The 24,364-nt window shown below is 34.1% G+C and overlaps 1 protein-coding gene and 1 pseudogene across 3 annotated transcripts in view; both read left to right on the plus strand.

The window, feature by feature from the left end:
* DACH1 (dachshund family transcription factor 1) overlaps window positions 1-24,364 on the plus strand; it is a 426,920-nt gene that overhangs the window by 90,322 nt on the left and 312,234 nt on the right. The window lies entirely within an intron of this gene.
* LOC130019481 (uncharacterized) lies at window positions 4,999-5,092 on the plus strand (annotated as a pseudogene).

The following is a 24,364-nucleotide window of genomic DNA, read 5'->3' on the forward strand; positions in this document are numbered from 1 at the left end:
AATCTGCAGGGGATTTATCTCTATTTCTAAGACTTCATAATGACAAAACTTTCCTTGGCTAATGAGCATGTCTAGGTGAATTCAAAAATATAGAGAAAAGAGTAGAGGACTTCAGTGGACTTCTAAGAGAATTAGTTTAATTGCACTTATTGTAGTCAAAAGATTGGAATAGTTAAGTGAAGAAAAAGATAACAGACCCCACTTTGTTAACCTGCATATGCTAAATTCTCTTATACAAATGGATGTAAATCCCATAAATATAATAGGAAACAATTTTGCATACCAGTTATGAACAAAATTAATGAAATCCTCAGCCCTTTAACCTTAAATTTTCATATTTTTTCTTGCAAATAAAATTTAATTGCACTTTTGTTTTTGTGCTATGATATTAAATATGTATACACTTATTGAAATCATGTTTATTGAACACCTATTTGGAATATATATTGTATTAACTACAAATCTAGTAGTTAGAAATTTCTTAAATACGCAAGACTGAAAGTGCAGATATGCTGTTATGCATCATTATTTATCAGATTATTGTCATTATAATTCTACTGTTTTTCTAAGGCATATGCCAACTTCAAAATTCCAATTTGCTATATTATTGTTTTTAATTGTTTGCTTTCAAATGAATTCTGATTTTTTGGGTTTTATTACTGTCAATTAGGTACTCTGTTCTTTATCTTTATGGTAAGATACAATCTCATGTTCATCAGTAGAAATAGTGATATGACTTTGTTTCTATTTTATGCTTCACAAAAAGAAAAGTAATCTTAAATATTTCCATAGTTATATTTTGCATCTCTTCTTTATATTTTCTTCCACTTGTTCTTTTAATGTTAATTCCCATGAAGAGTTCTTGGTGAAACCTACCCTGTCCAATTACTCTGAACAAGATTTCAGAGCATCTATGAAAACATTTAACTTTCAGTTACTCTTCTTACAGTTTTTAATATAACCGTTCATTCTCCTCTGCTCTTTCTGTTTCTTTATTATCATCACTGTGTTCTAACAGCACAGCATAATATTTGATACAGAACAGCTCATCAGATATTTTTTGCATCACTTATATCCTCAAATAATAACTTTGTAGTTTCTTTATTCTGCCTTTTGTTACCACTGTCTGTTCCTTAAGAAAATAGCACAGCGGTAGGGCGTTTGCCTTGCACTCAGACAACATGGTCGACCCGAGTTCGATTCCTCCGCCCCTCTTGGAGAGCCCGGCAAGCTACCGAGAGTATCTCGCCCGTACGGCAGAGCCTGGCAAGCTACCCATGACGTATTTGACATGCCAAACACAGTAACAACAAAGTCTCCAATGGAGACAGTACTGGGCCCGCTCGAGCAAATCGATGATCAACGGGAGGTCAGTGACAGTGACATATATAATGCATGATCTCTTTTCCTTCTTAAGGGAAATTTCAGATCTTATTTTTAAGTCCTAGTTAGGAAATTAAGATTTCAAATGAAGATTTCAACTTTCAGTGATTAAAGGTAACTTGCATTATTTTCCTGTGGTCTTTTTTTTGTCTTTGTATTTTCATGAAAGCATTGCTGAGAATCAAATTTAGGTATCATCTATGCTTGGATTAAAGATATAAGAATTTTTTCACTCTCAGATAATACATATATAGATACACATATATAGATACTTATTTTAAGCTAGTTATATTTCAAACAGAAAATTTTAATACATACATTAGTCTTTAGTTTCCTAAACATGAGAAACTAAACTATTTTAACTAGGCACTTTGGTTTAGAACTTGCCGTAATCTGCACTATCAGATCAAAGGCATACAGGCATATCTATAAGACAACCCTTCACTCAGTGATTTTAATGGGATGTAGTATATATGCTAGTAATTTTAATACAAAGCAATATTTACTTAATAGTACCAATATTATAAGTAATTCAGCACTGACTCAGAAGGATGAGGAAAAGAACTCTATATTATCTCTCCTCTCCTCTTCTCTCTTCTCTCTCTCTCTCTCTCTTTCTCTCTCTCTCTCCCTCTCTCTCTCTCTCCTGATTTTGTGCCACACTGGGAAGTACTCAGGGATTATTTCTGGCTCTGTGCTTATTCCAGGCAGGGTTAGGGATAGCACACGTAGTGCTAGGTATTAAATCTGGACTGTCCACTTGGAAATGCAACATGTGCTATTGCTCCGACTTCAAGAACTTTAGTTTTCTAATAAAATGACGTGTAAGATGCTTTGTTGGGGATTGGAGAAAGAGTCACAAGCCATGTCCTTTTAGTCTGAAGTTTAAGAATCTGATAATGATGTAAAAATTTAGACTTTGGGGATTTGTTTACTTGAATAATAAAAGTCTGATTGAGAAAATGGTGCATAACCTTATATAATGCATAGCTAATTAAGCATTTTGTAGAGGGTGCAATTTCATGTCGATTTCCATTTAAATATCATAGACAAAGATTCATAAGCTTTTTGTCTTAACTATGAAAAAATAAGAATTATTATAGTAAATTCTAGTGCCAACTTTATATTTTATAGATGTACTTTGCTCAGTTCACAGAGGTTTTTTTTTTAGCTGTGTGAAATAGTTATCATATTTTAAATGGGAATTTATAAAAAAATCATGAGTTGTGAGCCTCCCTAAATACCCAAGATTGCTGATTGTTGGTTCTACCTTTCTGTAGGAACTTTGTACGAGTTCACAGTAATTCACATAGGTTTGGTTATTATCTGGCTCATTCTTGAATCATTGACATTTTCATATTTAGACCATAACAAACAGAAGGTTATGATCAGAGTTTCAGACTTAACCATATAAACATCCTGGATATAATAATTATAATAAACTGTTGGATCTATATTCACTGATAACTATTGAGGACAATTCCATGAAATGTTTTTAATAAGTATTGCCGTATTATTAATAATTTTCACACTATTAAGTTGAAGATTAATCAGATTTTGATAAATCTTTCTACATAAATAATATTTATATATGTAGTTTTTATATAGTTTGTTTTGGAGGGGTTGGGCAATGCTCAGCTATGTTCAAGGCATACTCCTGACTCTTTGTTCAGGGCCTCTTTCCTCCTTGTCTTCGAGAGATAGTGTATGTGGTTCTGTAGATTGAACTAGAGTTGTTCTTGTGTGACTAAATAGCCTTTTCCTGTAATAACTCTTTATCTCTTACATATTTTTTTTTGGCTACATCTTATTCATTGCTTCGGAGACTAGACAGTGCCAGGGATTGACCCCAGGATTCCCAATACTTTATACCAGATCCCTGGAACAATTGTTAATATATTTTTTAATGTTTAATTACTCAGTGGTGAGTACAAGAAATCTAAACAAAAGGAGGGCAAATAATTATTTGACATGGGGCTAGAGTGATAGAATGGCGGGTAGGGTATTTGCCTTGTACACGGCTGACCCAGGGTCAATTCCCAGTATCCTTATGGTCCCCTGAGCACCTGCAGGAATAATTCCTTAGTGCATGAGCCAGGAGTAACTCCTGTGCAATGCCGGGTGTTACCCAAAAAGAAAAAAAAAAGAATTATTTGACTTTTATTATAATATGTTTTTCATTTTATGGGGCTGGAGTGATAGCACAGCGGTAGGGCGTTTGCCTTGCACGCAGCCAACATGGCTGACCCGAGTTCGATTCCTCCGCCCCTCTCGGAGAGCCCGGCAAGCTACCGAGAGGATCTCGCCCGCACAGCAGAGCCTGGCAAGGTCCCCGTGACGTATTCGATATGCCAGACACAGTAACAACAAAGTCTCCAATAGAGACGTTACTGGGCCTGCTCGAGAGCCTTTACCTTTTCATTTTATAGAAGAATTAGTAGAACTAATAAAAGGAAATTATGACCTTTAGAACACTAGCCATATCTTAATGTTGATAATTATATCACAGCGGGTAGGGCGTCTGCCTTGCACGCAGCCAACATGGTCGACCCGAGTTCGATTCCTCCGCCCCTCTCGGAGAGCCCGGCAAGCTACCGAGAGTATTCGATATGCCAGACACAGTAACAACTTTATTATTTATTTTTAATAAATTTTATTATTTAGCTACATTTTATATTACTTAGATAATGTATTTATTCTAAGAATTGAAATACTTTTGAAGCCTTTGAAATATAAATTACACCAGTGTAAGAACTTCTTTAAATATATTTTATCTCTTGGTGTCATATATGCCAATGGTATTGCCACAAAAACTGCTGTGCAGAGTTGTTACCAATTCGGCCACCTTAATTTGCAGAATTTCTGTTCCCTCAACTTGCCAAGCTCTTCTTAACTATCTTAGTAAATTTGGCAACTTTCATCTGGAAGTTTCCCTCTTCATCTCCTTTCTTAGCTAATTCCTATTCATAAATCTGTTTAGCTACATCATCCGTGTATCTTTTCCTCACCCCTCCGTCAGATGGTTATTGATAGAATAGATAATATCTTATGGTTTACAAAGCAGTTTAATATAACATCTTATTAGGACCTAACTTTTCTCATTCATATGTTCAAATTCATTCATAAAACATTTTTGAAGCACCCCCTCAATCCCAGGCACTGAAGTGGAGAAAGATTTCCAAAAATGCAAAAAGGACTGTGTTCTTTGAATACACACCGTTCAGTAGTAGGTAGAAATTACTATTTGAGTTCAAATATCAAAATTTGTACAAGTGGAAATACAAAAGAAGTACTTGCATTTGAAAAAACATTACTAGAGAAGAGAAAAATAAAGATAGGGTAAAAAGGTTTTGTTTGGTTTTAAGACCTCATAGGGGTTATCTGGAAATAGTGGGGAAAGACGTGAGAGGAAAACAGCTACTATCTTGACTCAATTTCAAATATTTATAAAATGGACTTGACAGATATAGGCAATTCTGGGAGGATATTACTCATAATATATATGTGATTTTTATATAAATCTGTAAGGATAACCTTGCAGTTTGCTTTGATTTAATTAAATATGGAATTTTTTTATCATGACATGAATAAATGTTATTATAAAGAGAACATGCCGTGCTTGCTTCAGCAGCACATATACTAAAGTTGGAACGATACAGAGTAGATTAGCATGGCCCCTGCACAAATTCGTGAAGTGTTCCATATTTTTATCATGTTGAGTAAAGTGAGTCAGAGAGAGAGACATACATAGAAAGATTGCACTCATTTGTGAAATGGAAGGTAACAGAATGGGAGACTAACACCGAAAAACAGTAGAGATATGTACCAGGAGGATTAATACACAGCCTAAAAGCCGGCCTCATATGCTGGGGGAAAAGGCAGCTCAGATAGAGAAGGGACCATCAAGTAAAGGATGCTAGGAGTGCCCACTCGGGACGGGAGATGCGGGCTAAACGTGGACTATGGACTGAATATGATAACCACTTAATATCTCATTGCAAACTACAACACCCCAAAGGAGAGAGAGTCCAAAAGGGAATGCCCTGCCACAGAGGTGGGGTGGGGTGGGGGGATTGAATAGGGGTGGTGGGCGGGATACTGAGATCATCGGTGGTGGGGAACGGGCACTGGTGGAGGGATGGGTACTTGATCATTGTGTTACTGGAATGCAAGCACGAAAGTTTGTACCTTATGGTGTTTCACTAATAAAAAAATATTAAAAGAAAGAGAACATGTCTTTTGATATCTAGAATTTTTACTAACACGTACAGCTTAAAAGTATTTTGGGAATCAGGGAGTTAGTACAATACTGAAATGTGTGTATTGCTTGCAGTTGGCCATGATTTGATCTTTAGTTCCACTGATGGGTCTCTGAACACCACCACTGGTGACTCCAGAGCGTGGAGTTGGGAATAAGTGCCAAGCACCTTCAGGGGAGACCCAAATTATTATAATATTCCAAAAATTATATTGGAAGCATTTGTTCAACATTATAGAGCTTATCTTGTGGGATGCTAATTAAAGAACAGGAGAGCACACCGTTGGGCACTGAAGGGAAACATGGAAACTTAAGGAACTTGAGTTTAATCCTTCAGCTTTTCTGGGCTGGAGAGATAACAGATGTAGGGATCTTGATTTGCATGTGGCTGATCTCGGTTCAATCCCTGGCCCCCATATGGCCACTTGACTGACACTAGGAATGATCCCTGAGTGAAGAGTAAAGATGAAGTGCTGCTTTGGTAAGTAAAGCAGAGTACTGCTGCTGCTGGGCCCCAAAATAGCACACGCACAGACATAGACACACAGACACAGAGATACACGCACACACATACACACACACTTGCATATCTATGTATCTTTCTTTCTCCTTTAGCATTTATCCTGGATAAGAAATACGAATAAAGCATTTATGTTTAAGTTATTAGTTATATTTCAGCTATATAAAAATGAAAACAAAAAATTTCGAAAATTTAATTATAAAATTAATGGAGCCTTTCATACTACTACTCTGAATATTCTATTTGAATATGTGTTCTTACTGTTAACTGAGATAATTAACTGATTATAAGTTCTAATTTAATTATAAAACTTATTTTATAATTTGCTAATCAAATAATTTGTATTTCCTGAATACCAATGTTGAATATTATGGGAATATTGTAAACAAATATCAAAGTTTTAAGTGACTGACTAATTTAAATGACATGTAAGCCAGTCTTTGTTTAGGAAAAATAAAATTTAGTAAAACGAAAATTTAGTAAAAAGAAAATTAAGAAAATCAGTAACCAGATCTCACAAATTTAGATTTCTTCAGTTTGAAATTGCCACATATATATAGAGATGTCATTTTATTGTTTAATTATATATACATCCACATTGACCCTGAAAAATCTGTTATTTGGCATCACACCTTTCCCCCCCATCTTTTATAGAGGCCACATCCCAGAAGTCTAGAGGATGCTTGGCTATCCAGGCAATTCTTAGGGGTCAGTAGGACCACAGCAGGCATTTTTTAGTAGGACCATATTACGGTAACAAGTTTCAGTTTCCAAAACTTTCACATATTACACATATATTTGATATCATCCGAGCTATCTTCCAGCCTAGTATGTTCTTTGTTCATACAATGTGGTTTCTGCAAATAGGAGATGCGATTAAATTTGATTAGCACCTAAACGTACCATAAACATTTTGAGCATTGTGTCCATTTAACTTTCCAATAACCTTGTAACATTGATACCATTATTCCCTTTACACCAATGAGGAAAAGCATTGTTTTATAGAAGCTTGGTGGAGACAGGCTAGAATCCCTGAATGTCTGACTCATAAGTTTGTCCCCTTTTCTCTGTGTTCAACCTTGTCCCACGTGATGGTAGAAGTGCTGTGTGAGTTTTTCTTTACTGTATTTGAGAAAATGTACCTGGAAATAGCTGCATGGTGAGGGGGGTGTGATGGTGAAATACGCTTGTTATAGGAGCTGTGAAAGGCATAGTAGTTGGTATTAACAAAAATAATGAGAAGGGCAGGGAACCTTTGAGGATGCTTATCAGACGTTTGCTCTGTAGATCAAAGAGCTTCTGAAATATCTGAGAAAGAGTGAAGTGGGAATAAATGAAGAAAGAACAAGTTTTCTATAGATCATGTCAAGATGAGAATTGTTTAGTGCAACTGAATAAGGACCATAAGACATACCGGTGAGTGGCAGAGTAAAAGCAACAGTAGGGTTTATTGGGAGTTAGTACAGATGTCAATTTTGCATTCTGAGTACATAGAGTCCAAAGATACTTTTAAATTATTACTCAGTAGTACAATGCACTGATAATAAGAAAGTGCTCTCAAAAATTTAAGAACTTTTCAAGAGAGTTTCACGTAGCTTTATGAATTTTTAATGAAAGCTAAAGATCTGGAACTCTTGAAATCCAAAAACTGATACTTTCCTTGCTCTCTTTATTGTAACATCACTCAAATTTGTAACCTTGAACTAACATTAACACATCTAAGTTTTATAGATTTTGTGTTTATAAATATTACATTAAAATGGCTTCTAAATTTATACTACTACTTCATTTGCTTAATTTTTCATAGTGTATTTTCCAGGGGTTGGAGCAATTGTACAGTGGGTAGGAAATTTGACTTGTATGAGGCTGACCTAAGTTTGATTCCTTGCACCCTATCAGGTCTCCTGAGATGCCAGAAACGGTCCCTGAGTGAAGAGCAGATTCAGTCATGAGCACACACCAGCGCATATGATTCAAAAACAGACAAACAAAAAATGTTTATTTTTTATATTAATAGACCGAATTATATGATGGTGACTCCTATCTGTAATCTGTCTGTGATGAAATCTGAAAACCAAAAGTGCATCTAAATATATCTTAAAAACAGAAGGAAAAGGTGGTCTGATGATAATGTGGCCAATCCTTATTGTGAAATTTACTATATACTGTTTTCTTATAGATTGTGCCCATTAAAAAATATTCTGCTAAAGTTTGTAGTGCAATAGTGACTTTGAGAAATACACAGGAAGGAAATGTTTGGTCAAATTACTGCTTAATTATTCCAAAGCGAGAGTGACTGGCTTTGTTTTGCCCTCCTTTACTGAATAACTTCTGATGCAATCAAACTGAAAACTCAGGAAATTAACTTTTATGGAAATTGAGTCATGCATTAAATGCATTTCCAATTCTGATACTGTTTATTAGTAACCAGTAAAACTGAACTGAGTTGTGTTATGAATTGAAGGATCAGGACTTCAAATAATCATTTCTGTTTCCTTCATTATCCTAACACATGGCTGGCCAAAGTCTCTAGGAATGTTCTGGTATTTTTTTTTGTTATTAGAGAATGCAATTTTTCTGTTAATCTGAAATTAGTCTTTTAGTTATGGTTATTTTAAACAATGTCTTAAATTGAATTCTTTCTACATAGCTTTATATTTTCCCTTTTTTAAGTGGCCTTCATATAACCATAATAATACAGAGAGAAATTTGCTACAATAATATTTAGTTTTGACCTCACATTTTATGACTATACCAGTTATAAATAATTTGAAAAGACTTTACTGTGTTGTAGTCAGTATATGTGTTTTTTTAGCATATATGTTCATATGTAAATATATATGTATGTTTTCTGTTTCTCTCTATCCAAAGACTTAAGCACTGCCAAGATATTAAAGTACTCCTTAAAATTGTTGTAGAGGTGCCCTGAGCAATATAGCCCCAAGTCTCAAACTTAGGAAGCATGTGTTATACTCTGAGCTACATTTGTGGTCCCTTACTAATTTTAATGTTTTTTTTTGTGAGACAGTAGAAAATAAAGAGCACATACCATTATATTTTCAAAATTCATATTCTCATTATCTAAGTTGCCTAAATGACCATAGTCCTATAATCAGTATAATTCTCTTTATTTCTTTCAGTTTTTCAGTTTGGAATAGAATATTTGCAGCATCTTTCATACATCATTTTTGATGAAATGTTGACATAGATTTCACATTTTTTTTTTGGCCTAGTAATATGTGGCTAGAGATCTGGGGATATTGGACACTGGTTTCTCTAACTGTAGCCCAATTTTAGCAAATCAGAGACTCAGTTTCATAGACAGAGTAACTTAATTTGTGCTTGACAGCTGTTGTGCTTAGCATGTTTTGTAAAAAGTTCCATCTGTTGAAATGCAGTGTCTTTCAAGTACATTTGAGAACATATATCTAAAAATTTTGTTCTAAAATGAAAAGATTATATCTAAATTCAAGAGGAAACTGACTGGAGTTTGAGGAACCAGTGAAAAGTTAATCGGTTTTAAAACCTCACTTTCTTCATCCTTCTTGAGACATGACATCAGAACTAAATGAATCAATATATATGGTTTCTGCCATGTAATACATATGAGAGATGATTGCTCCTTTCGCCACCCCACTCCGAGTACCCCTCCTGCCATTTTCCATAGAAGTGGGCTGGTAGCACATCACTTTCATGCTGAAGCCTGTAGGGTGTCTTACAAAACTTGTCAGCTTATCCCCAAAGCACTTTTTTGAGACTCTTTATATATTGATGGGCTGGAGCGATAGCACAGTTGTAAGGCATTTGCCTTGCACATAGCCAGCTTGGCTGACCTGAGTTCAATTCCTCCAGCCCTCTTGGAGGCAAGCTACCGAGAGTATCTCACCTGCAGGGCAAAGCCTAGCAAGCTACCCGTGTCATATTCAATATGCCAAACACAGTATCAACAAGTGTCACAATGGAGACGTTACTGGGCCCGCTCGAGCAAATAGATGAGCAACAGGAGGACAGTGCTACAGTTTATATTGATAATATAATCTCTTCATTCTAAGAAGTAGACGTTTTCTGGATTATTGTGTGATGCTTAAAATATGGGAATGATATTAATAATATAGCTGCTAGCTTAGAAGACAATTTCTTGATTCTTGGGGGTAATCAGTTGATTTTTTTAATGGAAGAATATAAACGATCAGAGATAAAGAAATGGGTAAGGCACAAGTATTGCCCTTTGCAGATACCTGGCATTATGATGATCTCTGAACACTTCTAGAGGTCATCTCTGAGCACAGAGCCAGACAAAAGCCTCTACTTCTTCACCCTCTCCCCTCGTTCTCTACCCCAAAATAGAATTGAAGTGGTAGACGTAATATATGAATTATACAATTTGTGGTTGAAGAACGTTATCATTCCACTCATTACATGAACAATTCTCACTGATTAGCAGGAACAAAATTCAGTTTGTTTCTGGGTAATGTTTACCTACTGGATGCTATTTTTTTTATATTTGTCTACAAAAACATTTGATGTTAGAACAGCTTATTCTTGTTGTGGGGTCATTTCTTTCTCTCTCAGTATATATCATATATATTTTTTTCTCTCGTTTAGGACAGATAATAAAGTGTCAGACTGCACCATCACTCTGTTTAAAGGAAATAAACTTAAAGGCTTAGAGATAAATGTGCAGTTTGTGAACAATTGCAAAACAACAAAATAAATGGAGATTATTTGTATGCCATTTCCATTGGTTTACTCCAAAGATATAGTCTCAATGATAATAAAGTAATAAAAGATTGTTTTCACAGCTGTTTGTCTTTGATTACATATTTCTTTGAAGTACTGTAATAAGACAGACTTTGAACCTGGAAAGAGATCAAATAATGAATTGTTCTGCTTTGTGAAGCTTAAGAAGGGATTTTATTGTCGAAACATATAGTGCGACATATTTTTTTCTTCTAACAGTTAAATAATGGTTAGAAGTACTATGAGATCATTACAGATGGACTAGATTAAAGGGCTTGAGGCCAAATGTGAGTGATCATAACCAAAAAATTGGTGCTTTGGTTTAAAAAGTCAGATTTTTAATTACTAAACACTTTATTGGCTTACTTTTAAGTAAAATAATATAAAAATTCTGGAATGTATTTTCATAATTACACTACTTGTAACTGAAGATGGTATAAAACTTAAACGCCCAAATCCCAAGGGACTTACGCAAATTTGTCTACTTCAGGTTTATTCAGGTTACATTAAGGAGATTCTCTGAACTATACTAAATGTCATTAGAGAAAAAAGATATTAGTAAATGTCATATTTTATCTCCTATATAAAATAATTTATACAATGTAGCAAAAATAACAGATTTTCAGATGTGACATTAATATAGCTATAAATATTTTATTTTCTAAAAATTAGTTCATGTAGGTTAATCAGGAGACATATGGTAGGTATTATCAAATGATAAAAATAAGTACAATTTTTGTAGCTTTTGTTTTGGTTGAGTTAAGATGCATCTGCTATTTCAAAAGCATCAAATAGTAATAATATTCTAAAGCATCAAAATGTAATGGAGTATTTAAATGTCGTATATTTTATTTTAAAAGTTATTTTGAAACAATAGCCTGCTTTTGGTAAATATTTGGAAGTTCCTGTTTTAGAGAAAGAATAACATTCATATGCACATTTGGGATTTCATTTACTCTGTTCACTAATTTTTTTCCCAAATAGTTTTTGTTGTATCTAGAAGAAAGTTTTTTCTTTGTTTAAGATCTAAACCTTTCAAATGATAATTTTCATGGAAATACCAGACAAAGGAATATTGTAACTTTAAAGATTTTTATGATGAAGGTGTGTTTAAAAGATGTCACTTTGATATTTTTACATTATGTCCTACATTTGTCAGCTAAAACCAGGATATTGCCTCAATGAGAAAAAGCATGTTCTGCACTTGTCAAAAGGCAGTAAGTAATGATTAAAATAGCAGTGTGAAACGCTAGGAGATTAAAGTGATGCTAATGATAAGTGAGAGAAGAAAAGGGCAAGCTATATTTTAATCCCTGAGAGAATGGTTAATGACTTCTATTGCCTGAGATTAAACTAAACCTGTCTCATCAGCTTTTTCTGCCTGGTGAAAAAAAGCTCTCTGCACTTTAATTTATTAAAGTCTTTTAAGGAAGCACATTGATCTACAGAGGTTAAACTTTTAAAAATTGCGCAAAATACACACAAATGCCTTAACAAAAGTGTGATTTTGTTGCTTTCAGGCATGCTTAAAGATTTATAAAGAATTCACTGTCTATGCTGTAGTGTGTTTAATTAAGGAATATTAATTACTTAAACTAGAAGGTTTGTTCCTTTATAAAGCCAGAATATATTCGTATTACCATGTAGGCAAGGGGCAAGTATACTACAGAGGATATCAGTCTACATGAAGAGATTAAATTACAGTGGTAATTACTGCATGTTTTGTTCAGAATAATACATACACTGTTCTGAAAAATGAAATCTGCTAAAATATACATTTGAAAACTATAGTAAGATAGTATCTTTAAATGGATCTATTTGTTAACTCTAGTTAGGATGTTTTTTTGAATTTAAGTATCTTTGATGATTTAGCTTCTCTTCCAATATTGGCATATTGTAAAAATATTCTATTCCATCTTCTATCATGGCAATGGTGTCCATCCTTTTTCAGGTTACAGTTACTTTTAGGCAACTAATGATACCCAACTAAATGTTTATCTTATGGGACAAGGTAAAGTCTCAGAGTGTAGCAATAGGAAGTTGTAGAATTGCAACATTTTGTCTAAATCTTTCTTACACATTTATCAGCCACATGCTTAATATTTAATAACACTCTATTATAATTTTCTTAGATTATTGGACAGAAACAGAATACTTCCTATCACATCAGTTAATAATAGTTTTCTGATTCAGTGTTACAAAGTGAAATTTGTACTAATTTCTAGAATGAGATATTTTAGTCTTCCATTAATTCTGTTACTATGATTCATATATTATTGCTTTGCTACAAAAGTTGTTAAAGAGGCACTTAAATTGAGTTTCTTGTTTGCATTAAACTACTCAGATGAGAGTTTTAGCTAGAACATTTCATGGCTTGGTATTTTTTAAAATAAATTTATCATTTGCTCCTTCTTACAAAGGTTTTTTATTGTTTTTGTTTAGTTTTATTTGTTTTGTTTAATTTTGTAGTTTTGCTTTTGTTTTGAATGTTCATTTTATTCTCATTAACAATACTTCCCAACTTTCAAAGTATATTTCTTTCTTCCCAAATTAACCAAAAATTGTGAGATCTTTTCTCAAATTTTATTATCTAAACTAACTTTTAAGCTTCATTTTATATGTAACTTTTTAGGCGAGGGAGTTTAAATGCAATACATTCTTTGATGTTAATGAAACACCAATTTTTCTGAAGGCCATGTAACCCTAATGAGCAGCTTCTTATAAAAGAACATTTAATCAAGGTTTATTTTTAACTTGTTTAAACAGATCTAATAGTTTGTGCTGATTTCATTTCAGTATAATAATTGCTAGCAATCCTATTAGTAAGTTCTGGTACAGGGAAGTTAACACAAATTCCAATCTAATGAGAATGGTGTTATAGTAAAAATCATGCACTCAGGAAGGATCTGTATTTTATTGTACAGAAGCACCTGGCCATCCTGTCTTCATGAAATATTTGGCCCTGAATTTCTCATATTACATGAATTTTATGAGTTTTATTTAATACCGATTGATAATAACATTATAAGGGGAGAAAGTGACAATAGCTACTTGAGGGAAGACATTGAAATAAAACAAAGAACAAGGATCATCAAACATTTTAGTATAGTTTATTTCCTTATTACGAACCCTATTATGCAACGTAGTTATAATTGATACCTATGATACATGTAAAATTGATGTACCTTCTTTCTTGAACTTCAGGATGGAGAAAATGAAATGTTACTAGATTATAGAAAATATAAATTATATAATTAGTGGAATTAGTAGATGATTTTACTTGTAGAATATATTGGTAGAATAATAACAAAAGAGTTTAAGAACCAGGTGTTTTAAGAAAGTATTAACTTACTATTAAACTTGGCTTAAAACAACATGATAATTTATGTTGTAAATTAATACATAGATTACTTTGTATTAAAAAAATGAAAACACAAAAAGTCAGAAATAAAACTTTTAGTTGTGAAAATGTAAGAAGGTAAGGATTTGAGGCCTAGTAATGAAAGTGAGAATCTGCCAAGTTCAGGTTATAATCTTTTAAACTTTTTATTACATAATATGACACAGTGACATTTAAAATATGGAGAAATTGAAGATAAATAATATGGAGTGAATGGCAGAATTGATTTAAAATTTTAAAGCTGTACTAAAAGTATTCTAATGCACTGAAGGGCATTTGTAAGTTATACATTGTTTATAGGTTTCTGATTAGAATCCCAAAGTATAATGTATTATAGCTTGCCTGTCCTATGATAGGGAAAGAATATTGTCTGTAGAAAATAGTGTATAATAAAATTTAGCCTCTTTTTCAAGTAAATCATCTGCTTTTTTGTGAAAGGTCTTTATATATAAGATCATGTCACACATTATTCATTTTAATCAATAACTGTTATATTTGGCCTGTCTGGAAAATTTCTTTCTGACGATTATCACTCATTGCTCCAGAGAAGCTAAAATTAAAGTAATCCAGTTTTTATAACTGTAATGTAAGAGCTAATTTTTCCACAGGAGTCCTAAAATCTTGGGATGTTGATGATTTGGTTATTTAAGATCTCTTATACTATATCTGATAAGAGAATTTGCAGTTTTCAGTCTATTTTTCAGTGGAGTAACTTGCACAAAACATACATTAAAATTAGCTAGGGTGCTTGGTAACACGGTGGATTTATTTCTTTTTTCCTAGATATACTAAGTTTCAAAATCTGGAGTTAGAACTGAGAAATTCAGTTGTCAAACTGAATTGCTGTCTGTTACATATAGAGATTGAGAACCGAACTGTTGTTTTAGAGAAAATTCTTGTACCATTCTCAAAATAAATGGTACCCATATTGAGCACTGTACAGCTAGTAAAAATGAGTCAAAAAGTTTTAAGATATTCTGTGTAGACTATATTAACTTTTAAGGCAGTAAAATTTAGAAAGATGTGTGACTTTAAATGTGATATATATATACAGCACATTGCTGTCAAATTTAGGACATTTTTACAGATGAATTATATCATTTGGCTCAAGTCCCTATTCTATCTTAACTCAAACAAACTCACACTATTTGCGCTGAATGCTTATACACATTGCATTCTGAATACTAAGTTGGAATGTATTTGCAAATCTGAAAGAACCTCAATGTTTAATGCACAGGTCTCCATAGAAACTAATTAACTTTTATTTCTTTGTCAAGCTAAAGTGTTCTAATATAAAGGAAAATTGTGGCAAAGGAATTATAGTATCAAAACTAAGAGGGAAAGCACCTAGATTGAGCAAGTGTGCAGTCGAACTTTGTGGTGGCAAATAACTCAACGGTTAACTTTTTAATTCCACTAATTATGATGTAAAAACCTGTCCAGAGAGAGTCCACATTTTCCTTGAGCTGTTTGAGCAATTTAAACGGAATTTGACAAACAGTGGAAGTAGTATAACATCTATCAAACAATGCCAGGAAAGGTTTTCGCTTAAAGATTATTCCATATTTTACTCCAGCTGCTTAATTTTGTTCTAAAATTACCTGTCTTTTTTTTAAATTAGGAAAAAATGGCTTCTTTACAGCTTACTCATTGTACTAAGAAAAAAAAAAAGCCTACCCTAAATCTGTTCTCATAACAAGTTTCAGAGTGAATTGACTAGTAGCATTGAAGTTTTGGTGAGGACAAATTTTATGTTTGTTAGGATTCTTCCCAATCAGATCATCAAAATTTCTTAACTGTTTTCATCTTATAAGAAGGCACACTGAGAAGAAAGAAAAGTGCATTTAAAAAAACTTCATCCTGACATATCTCGAAGTTTTATTCTTCAAGGATATTCTCCCTGACCTGGTCATTAGAGAAAAATACATCCTTTCTGTGACTTAACACTTATTTTAAAACGACAGGATAGAAAAGAGCAATCTATGTCACCTTTGTTTTGATTATGGCATGTCTTATTTCAAGGAGAGTGATGATGTGGGTATGCCTATGATTAAGAATATTAAAAGAGGTCCAGTATTATTATCGAGCCATTAGGGTTTAGGAGGCAATAATGAGGCTTCTATTATTGAAGTGATTTTAATGACAATATATTTAAATTCCAGAATTCTAATTATATGACAGCTCATAACAGTAACAGCGATAGTAGGAATTTCAAGAATCAGACACATAAAATTAAACTATTACTGAAAATACTAGATTTTGTAAATAAGACTCAATGAAAAAATCACTTGCTGCTTGAAACAGTCTTCATTTTAAGAAAGCATATTCTTATCTTCTTAAAACTTATACAGAAGAAAAAGTGTTAAAGGGCTAGAAAAATATTATTTCATCATTCCTGTTCCATTAGAATTCACTTGGGTGGCTGAGAAAATGGTTTATGGATTAGAGAGAGAAGAACAAGCTAAAACATTTCATACCTTCATCTCTGATAAATTCCCCAAACTCATTCTTTGCATCTGAGCCATAAATAACAACCATGCTTTTTTGCTAAAAAGAGCTTTTTTTCCTATACCAGGTCTTTTGTCTTGGAGATGAATGCTATAATAAATTTGAAGTCTTAGGGGGGGCATTGTTTGAACTATAACATTATGGTTTACAACTGTTGCTTCTATTATGAGGAGGATAAAAAGCCACTATGAAGCTTGATCTCTGTCATAGAAATGGATTAATATTTCAGACTTCAATGTGGGTCAAGTGTATGATTCTCCCCAAAGCAATTCACCATGATTAATTTTTATTATGTGGGCATTCAGATTCTCTTTATGTTCTTATGTATTTTATCCCCCACCCAAACACCCCTCGCAATACTATAACTTAGTTTTTTTCCACATACAAAAGAAATACACAATTTTAAGCTTTTCATTAGAGTTTTAATAAAGTCGTATTAAAATAAGTTTCTAAAATTTCTTTTATTCTTAAACTATCATATGAATAAAATTAATAGCAGAAAAAAGTCATTGTGTCAATAATAGTGTTTATGGATAAAACTCGGTTAGCCTGGTATTTTAATTGCTAAATAGTATGCCATTTTAATTTCTTCATGATTAAGCAATTAATCATAGGAAAATGTAGAGTTACCATAAGAAAAATAGGAGTTGCATAAAAATGTAGTATTTAAATCTACTTGATCTGAGGGTAAGATTTTGTTAACTGGAACACAAGATCTCTCCTCTTGACTTTATCTTACTCTATCAGTCAACCTATCATTTTTCATATACATCTGCAAGATAGTAATCACTATAAAACCCCAAGGAAAAAAACTTTTTGTTGCTTATTTGAGAGCTTGTTTTATCATTATTTTCTTTTCTTAGGAGGAAACTGACAATGTGTAAAAGAATTCGTAGATTGACTTGTTTCTGTTCCTACATTTTTTTCTTTCCTAGGTTTAGATAATTTTGGGTCACTTAAAATATTATATTTGGGTATTTACTAATAATTTCTACAAGACATTCATAAAAGCACTTAAGCCTTATTTATGATTTTATTTTAAAAGTTAATGAAGAGGATATATTTTACACTCATTACTATTACCTATTAATTTCAGTGATCTGTGATTTCTACAGGGGAGTTCAAGCATCAGTTGTAGACAGTAACTTGGGAAGAAATAATTGGAGTCACTAAAATAATGGAGAAAAGAGCTTAGTTATATTATGTTTGGTGTAACTCTATATAAGTTTTGCTAGGAAGTGTGGTCTTACATATGACTGTATCTTAGAAAAGTTTAGACTGCTTTAATAGTGAACACTGATGTCAAAAGGCACTGGTCCCCAGGCCAGGACCTACCTACCCCATACAACCACATAAGATTCTCAGGGTGCAGATGAAGCCAGTCCATTGAATTTTCTAATAGAAAATCTTCCTAGGTGGTTGGAAAGTGTGAGGTGTTTTCCAAATTTGAAATCTGCTGAATAAGAAGAGCTAAGGGAAAATAAAGAAGGAGGTGAAGAGAAGAACTATGTGAAAGTAAATTTGGAGAGCATAGGGTAGTGGATATGAGTAAGGATTACAATCCTGGCTCTGTCACTTTAGTTCTGTGATCTTAGACGTTCATTATCTTGGGGAACATTATTTCTAAACTTGAACCTTTTTTGGGGGGGAACACACACATAGATGCTCAGGGGCTCTTCTTGATGGCTCTATCCTCAAAGTATCACATATATTATTGAGGAGCATGCTAGAGTAGTGACCAAAGTAACTGCTTGCAAGGCAAGTGCCTTACTTTTTATACTATCTCTTCAGCCCGTAATTGGAGAGTTAAAACCCACTTCCAAAGGTTCATAGGAATAGTAAATAAGATGGTATGTGAAAGCATGTCACCTATGCTAGGTACATGTAATGAAAAACCATTAATTATAATTGATTTATTATGGGCTGGAGTGATAGATGAAACCAGATCATAAAGGCTCTGACTTACTTTTCTGACTTTTGATTGTATGTATCCTCAATGTAATGAGGAAATATTACCTCTAAGAAATATTTTAAATAGCACATTGTGCAGTTAAATATACATAGCATATAAAATTCTAGTAGTCACGTGAGTACAAATGATGGCAAAAGGTCCAGTTCAGAATCTGTTATTATGATCTATGTGTACAATAATTGGGTCTGAAACTGTAAGATCAGACAAGTAATAGATGCAGTTCTTAAAGAAGTGAAACTAATGAAATTGATACAAATTAGATATTTGTTGTTGAGTGATGATGGAAAGATTAAGTGAAGTCATTTACTTGTGACTTCCAAAACCCTGGCTGATATGACTTAGTTATGTAGCAGAAAAAGAATATTAAAGAGAAACATATTTGGGAACGCTGATATACTTATGAAAATATATTTTTGATGACTTTGGAATAGCCTGGTAGTGGTATATCAAATTAGTTGATCGGGTTGATACCATGGGTAATCATTACTTGAAAAGTGGAAATGGTAATGGGAATTCCTGGATATGATGACTTAGAAAGAGTGAATGGAACTAAGAATAAAACCTTGAGTAGTATTTTCTTTTAAGTATATACAAGATCAGATTCAAGTGAAAAATGAAGTCATGTTTAAAGATGTAAAAAGACAATCAATTACAATATTGTTGCTAAAGTCAAAGGACCAGTATATTTCAATGTGTAAATAGTTGTCAAGATGCCTAAGAAATCAGTCTACAGGGACTGCTAATGGAGATGGAATAGCGTATATTTATTGCTTTGGATATCTTTAAACCTAAAAAGTAAAGAAGTAAAATGAGAGTTGTCATATACTGAGCATATATTTATGGAGGATCTACCATAAATATCTTAGATCAGGCAATTATTAGATGTGAATGAAACCATTCAAAATGATACTCAGGTGAACTCATTCCTCAGGCAAAAACATTGAGACTTATTTGAGAAGGATTTTTTTTAGTCTGATAATTAATACAAGTAGTATAACGTTCAAGATTGTTGTTGTTAGAATAAAAATTAAGATTGGGGGAGAGAGGTAGTATAGCATGTAGGGGAATTTCCTTGCACATGATCATCTGGTTTTGATTATTGGTACCAAATAGTTTCACCTGAGCCTTACCAAGTATGGTCCCTGAGAAGAGCCAGAAGTAAGTGCTGAACACAGCCAGGTGTCACCCCTGACCATACAAAACAAAACAACAACAAAATAAAACACAAAGATTAAGCACACATAAAAGGCAACTGATAATAATAATTATTATTATTTTAATTTTATTTATAGTGGTAATGACATACTTAAATTTTAGTGTTCGTTCCAGAATGATTTGCCTTTATATAATGGTATCTTAGATTGTTTACATAAAGAAGGCATTTAATGGAGGTTTCTTCAATAGAGGTTTGTTAACTGAATGGGAGAGTAAACAGAATATTTTATGATAAAACAAAGAAAGGCATTTTAGTCCTGAATATTATGAAAAAGTTAATTTGCAGTTACAATAAACAAAAAAGCACTGAAGTTTTAAGAGCACATCTACTATTTTATGCTGAGCCGGTACCTTTATAAATGATATTCCTGTTACTTTTATTTTAATCATAGATTGTAAGGTTCACTGTTTTACTATTTGTAAATGTAATCTTCTTTTTGCAAACCTATAATGGTTAAGAATGTAATCTGCAGTTAAGTTTGGAATAAGCTTTCACTGTTTCCAATGGATTGTACTGCCTCCCTCCTCACTGAGGGGAACTGGTGGGCTACTGGGAAGACCCAATAAGGCCGTACTGGTTTCAGCTACAATTTGAGGCTCTTTCTGTTTGTTTAAAGAAAGTAGATTTCCAGAGTGGTAGTGGTGCATGGGGGTGGGGACTTGTTACGCAGATATTTCTTTTCTGAAAGGGACAGTAGGCTAGAGTTTGGGGACCACTGGATTCTATCCAGACTGAAAAACGATCCAACATAGCCTGATTTCTAAAATTCCATGTATTTTTATTTATTTACTCAGAGGGCTCCCAAGAGGTGCTCAGGTGATTCAGAGGCCATTTTTAGAGATTCTCAGGCAACTGTGCTGACAGCTCAATGCCAAGACATGCTTCTGCCCAGTCACTATAGTGCTAGGGATTATTCATTATCTGTGCCTGGATTCAGCACTCTAGTGTTTCACTTCATAATACTGCTTGGGATTGAATTGGGCTGGCTTAAATCCTTCACGACCTCAAAGTCCTTGTCAGTATAAAAGGCCTTTAGTATTTGTGAACAAAAATGGAATTTTGGGCAGGAGAGATGGACCAACGAACATGCTCTTCATGCATGGGTACAGGTTCAATACCAGGACTATATGGTTCCCTGAGACCTGGTAGAAATTGCCTTAGAGCAAAACTACCTGTAGAAAGAACAAATCCACAGGGCAGGAGAGAGAATGCAGGGGTAAGGCTCCTGTCTTGCGCATGTTGATCTCAGTTCAATGGAGTTCACCCTGTGTAATCCCCTGAGCTCTGCCAGGAGTGATCCCTGAGCACAGAGTCAGAAGTTAACCCTGTCTATCACTGACAAAACAAAAAGTGAACCTTAATGACTGAGGATAAAAATATATACTGCTATTGCATTCTAGTAACAGTAAATTTGAAATAAAATTTTTCAGTGTATACGTGTCTTAGCACTTGCACTCCTAGATGATTTTCTCTCGTAATTCTCTTCTTAGTACTCACCATATCTGACATTTTCTTGCTTACTTGACTGTTCAGTTTTCCAGATCTAGTGTAATTACAGGACAGCAAGAACTTGTTGCTGCTCTTTCAATGCAAAGGCCAGATGTTGCATAGGACACAGTCAATGAGTTTGGTCGTTGAATCTATTGCCTTAAATTCTGATTTCAGTGGCTTAGGATAGGAGGGCAGGTGGGATTAAAGTTGATTAAAATTGAACTGAACAGATAGTGCACTTGTAACAACACTTGATTCTAATACCAGGCCTTACCTAGGATCACTTTACCTTTCATGTCATAATTTTCTGTTCTGTGTAACTAATATAATTAACAGGAGAAAGGCCTTTAGGGTTACGGTGATAAAATAAAATGAGTACACGCAAGTGGCCACTTCATTATCAATGTCATTATGCATAGTCAGCACTGTCAGCACTGTCCTCCCATTGTTCATCGATTTGCTCGAGCGGGCACCAGTAACGTCTCCATTGTGAGACTTGTTACTGTTTTTGGCATATCGAATACATCACAGGTAGCTTGCCAGGCTTTGCCCTGCAGGCGAGATACCCTTAGTAGCTTTCCAGGCTCTCCAAGAGGGGCGGAGGAATCGAACCCAGGTTGGCTGCATGAAAGGCACACGCCCTACCCGCTATGCTACAGCTCCGGCCCATTATGCATAGTAGTAACCTAAAATCTTTTATATTTTACATACTTAATAGTATATACATAATCTATTACATCCTCCCTGATTTAGATTTCCTTTGTATATAATGACATATAATAGCACAGGTCTTGGATTCTTACTGTATGCCTCAGGACCACCTGTGACTGCATTCAGAATGCACAGTTGAGGCCAGGATCAAGTGCAGGGTCACAGACCCTGAGTTAAACTTGCAAGCATGGCCTGGCCTGCTGCACATTACCTAATAGAACCTTAGTCACACCCTAAGAACATCTGGGTTCACCCCCGTCCCAACAAATATATGGGAACACCCCTATAGAAATGCAAAATGTCAAGACATTTTAAACCCGCTAAATAAAAATCTCTATTTCAGTGCCCTCCCTTGAGTTTTAAGGGCAGTATTGTTTTTGAAGCTGTATATTTGGGTGGTACATTTAAAAGTGTTATAGGTATTTAAGAATCTCAAAACATAGAAATAAAAAAAGAAAATACAGCTCATTAAGCCAAGATACTTTATCTAGCCTCCTGAAAAAAAACAAACAAGGAAAAATAAGAAAACTAACACAGTAGTAATTATAGAGTTGTTCAAAATAGCATTATTAAATTTAAAGAAAAAAGGAACTTGAATCACCAGTGAGCTGAAATTTTGTGCCATTTTTACAAAATGTGGGACACCTGAGTTAGATCTAAGAGATTCAAAAAATTTTCATAGCTTACACATTGTACTTTCTTTCCTATGGCGTAAATGATCAAAGTGAAATATAATGACTATTATCAGAATATTTAATAAGAGAAATAAAATAATAAAGTAAGAAAAAAAGATTCCTTAAGGGGTTGAAGATTAGGATTAAAATGAGAGAGTAGCATGGAGGTAATTCAACATTTGATTAAGGACTTAATCTACTTATCTGTATTCAATTCAAGCTTTTTAAAATTATTAAACTTTGGTGAAATGTGTGCTATTTTTAGATGTTCCTGCCCCAGAGTGTAAGAGTAGCAGATAAAGGATAAAGGGGCATACAAGATGAAGGGTTTAAGATAATATTGATATGGAGACAATGGATTATGAAACGATCACTTTATATTCTGCAAGTTTCCTGAATTTAAAATGCTACATCAGTAGTCTTTGATAGTTAGGAAAGAATATAAAAGGTAGCATCTAACTTGCCAAGTCTATTGTGTGTGGATGTTTTGGGGAATGAAGATGATAAACTCAGGGAAGAAGCTGAAGGGAAAAATTGAGAGAACTGAAGAGAGAGGGAAAAAGACAAATGGGTTTCTGAGAATTGAACTGTATTTGGAAAGACAAATTGGTCAGTGGCTGGGGGGCGGGGGGGCGTGACGCCCTCCAAACCCCACAGCCTTGAGTTCATAAATATGCCAGTATCCATTTTTTCATTATTAGTAGACAAGGCTATGTCCTTTCCTTTGATGACGGTAACGAGTTCTATGACATTGCCACTTTGAGTTCTTGCTTCATTAGATTGGGTGACTGTTTATTTGAAATTGTAATGAAATATTTACTTTATAGAGCTATAAGGATTAACTGTGATAATTGAGTGAGGCCGATCTGGAGCGTTCAGTGTAATAGGTCCCCCTTGTTTGAATACAGAGCGCAGTGAGAATGAACGAGCAAGTGAGTGTGTTTCTGCCTGTCACTTTCTTTCTGCATGTTGCTTTTTCTTCTGGAGATAAGTGGGCCTAATGCTGAACAAATACTGGAAATCAGAAGCCACTGAGAATCATTCGCCTCTCGCTTTCCCATGGCAGCATGATAGACGCTCAATCAAAGAACCCCCTCCACTCCGCAAAGCAACAATTTTGTCACCACGAGCAAATCCAATTGAAAAGTCCCTTGGACTGAGAGGAGAACTCCAGTTGTCAGAATCAGCAAACAGAATGAAAAGAACTAAGAGGAGTAAATTGGCACCTGGGGCCGCCATGGTAGCCTGTGATAGGCTGTGGCATTGTGTTGGGTAGACATTCAGCCATTTTCAGATATAATGGGAGAAATTAATGCAAATGAGTCAATGGAATGAAATGCATTTTAATGCAGATTTGAGGGACTATCCCGAACTGCTTGATAACAAGTCTCTTTAAGAAAAGGCTTACATTGTGAGGACTCATTTTTTCCCCATTTCTTCTCACTAGTGCTTCATAAGGGCCCTTTGTTCTCTAAGTAAACTCTTTCTAAA

This window comes from Sorex fumeus, unplaced genomic scaffold, assembly GCF_029834395.1.
Source record: "Sorex fumeus unplaced genomic scaffold, SorFum_2.1 ptg000008l, whole genome shotgun sequence".
NCBI classification, from domain to species: domain Eukaryota; kingdom Metazoa; phylum Chordata; class Mammalia; order Eulipotyphla; family Soricidae; genus Sorex; species Sorex fumeus.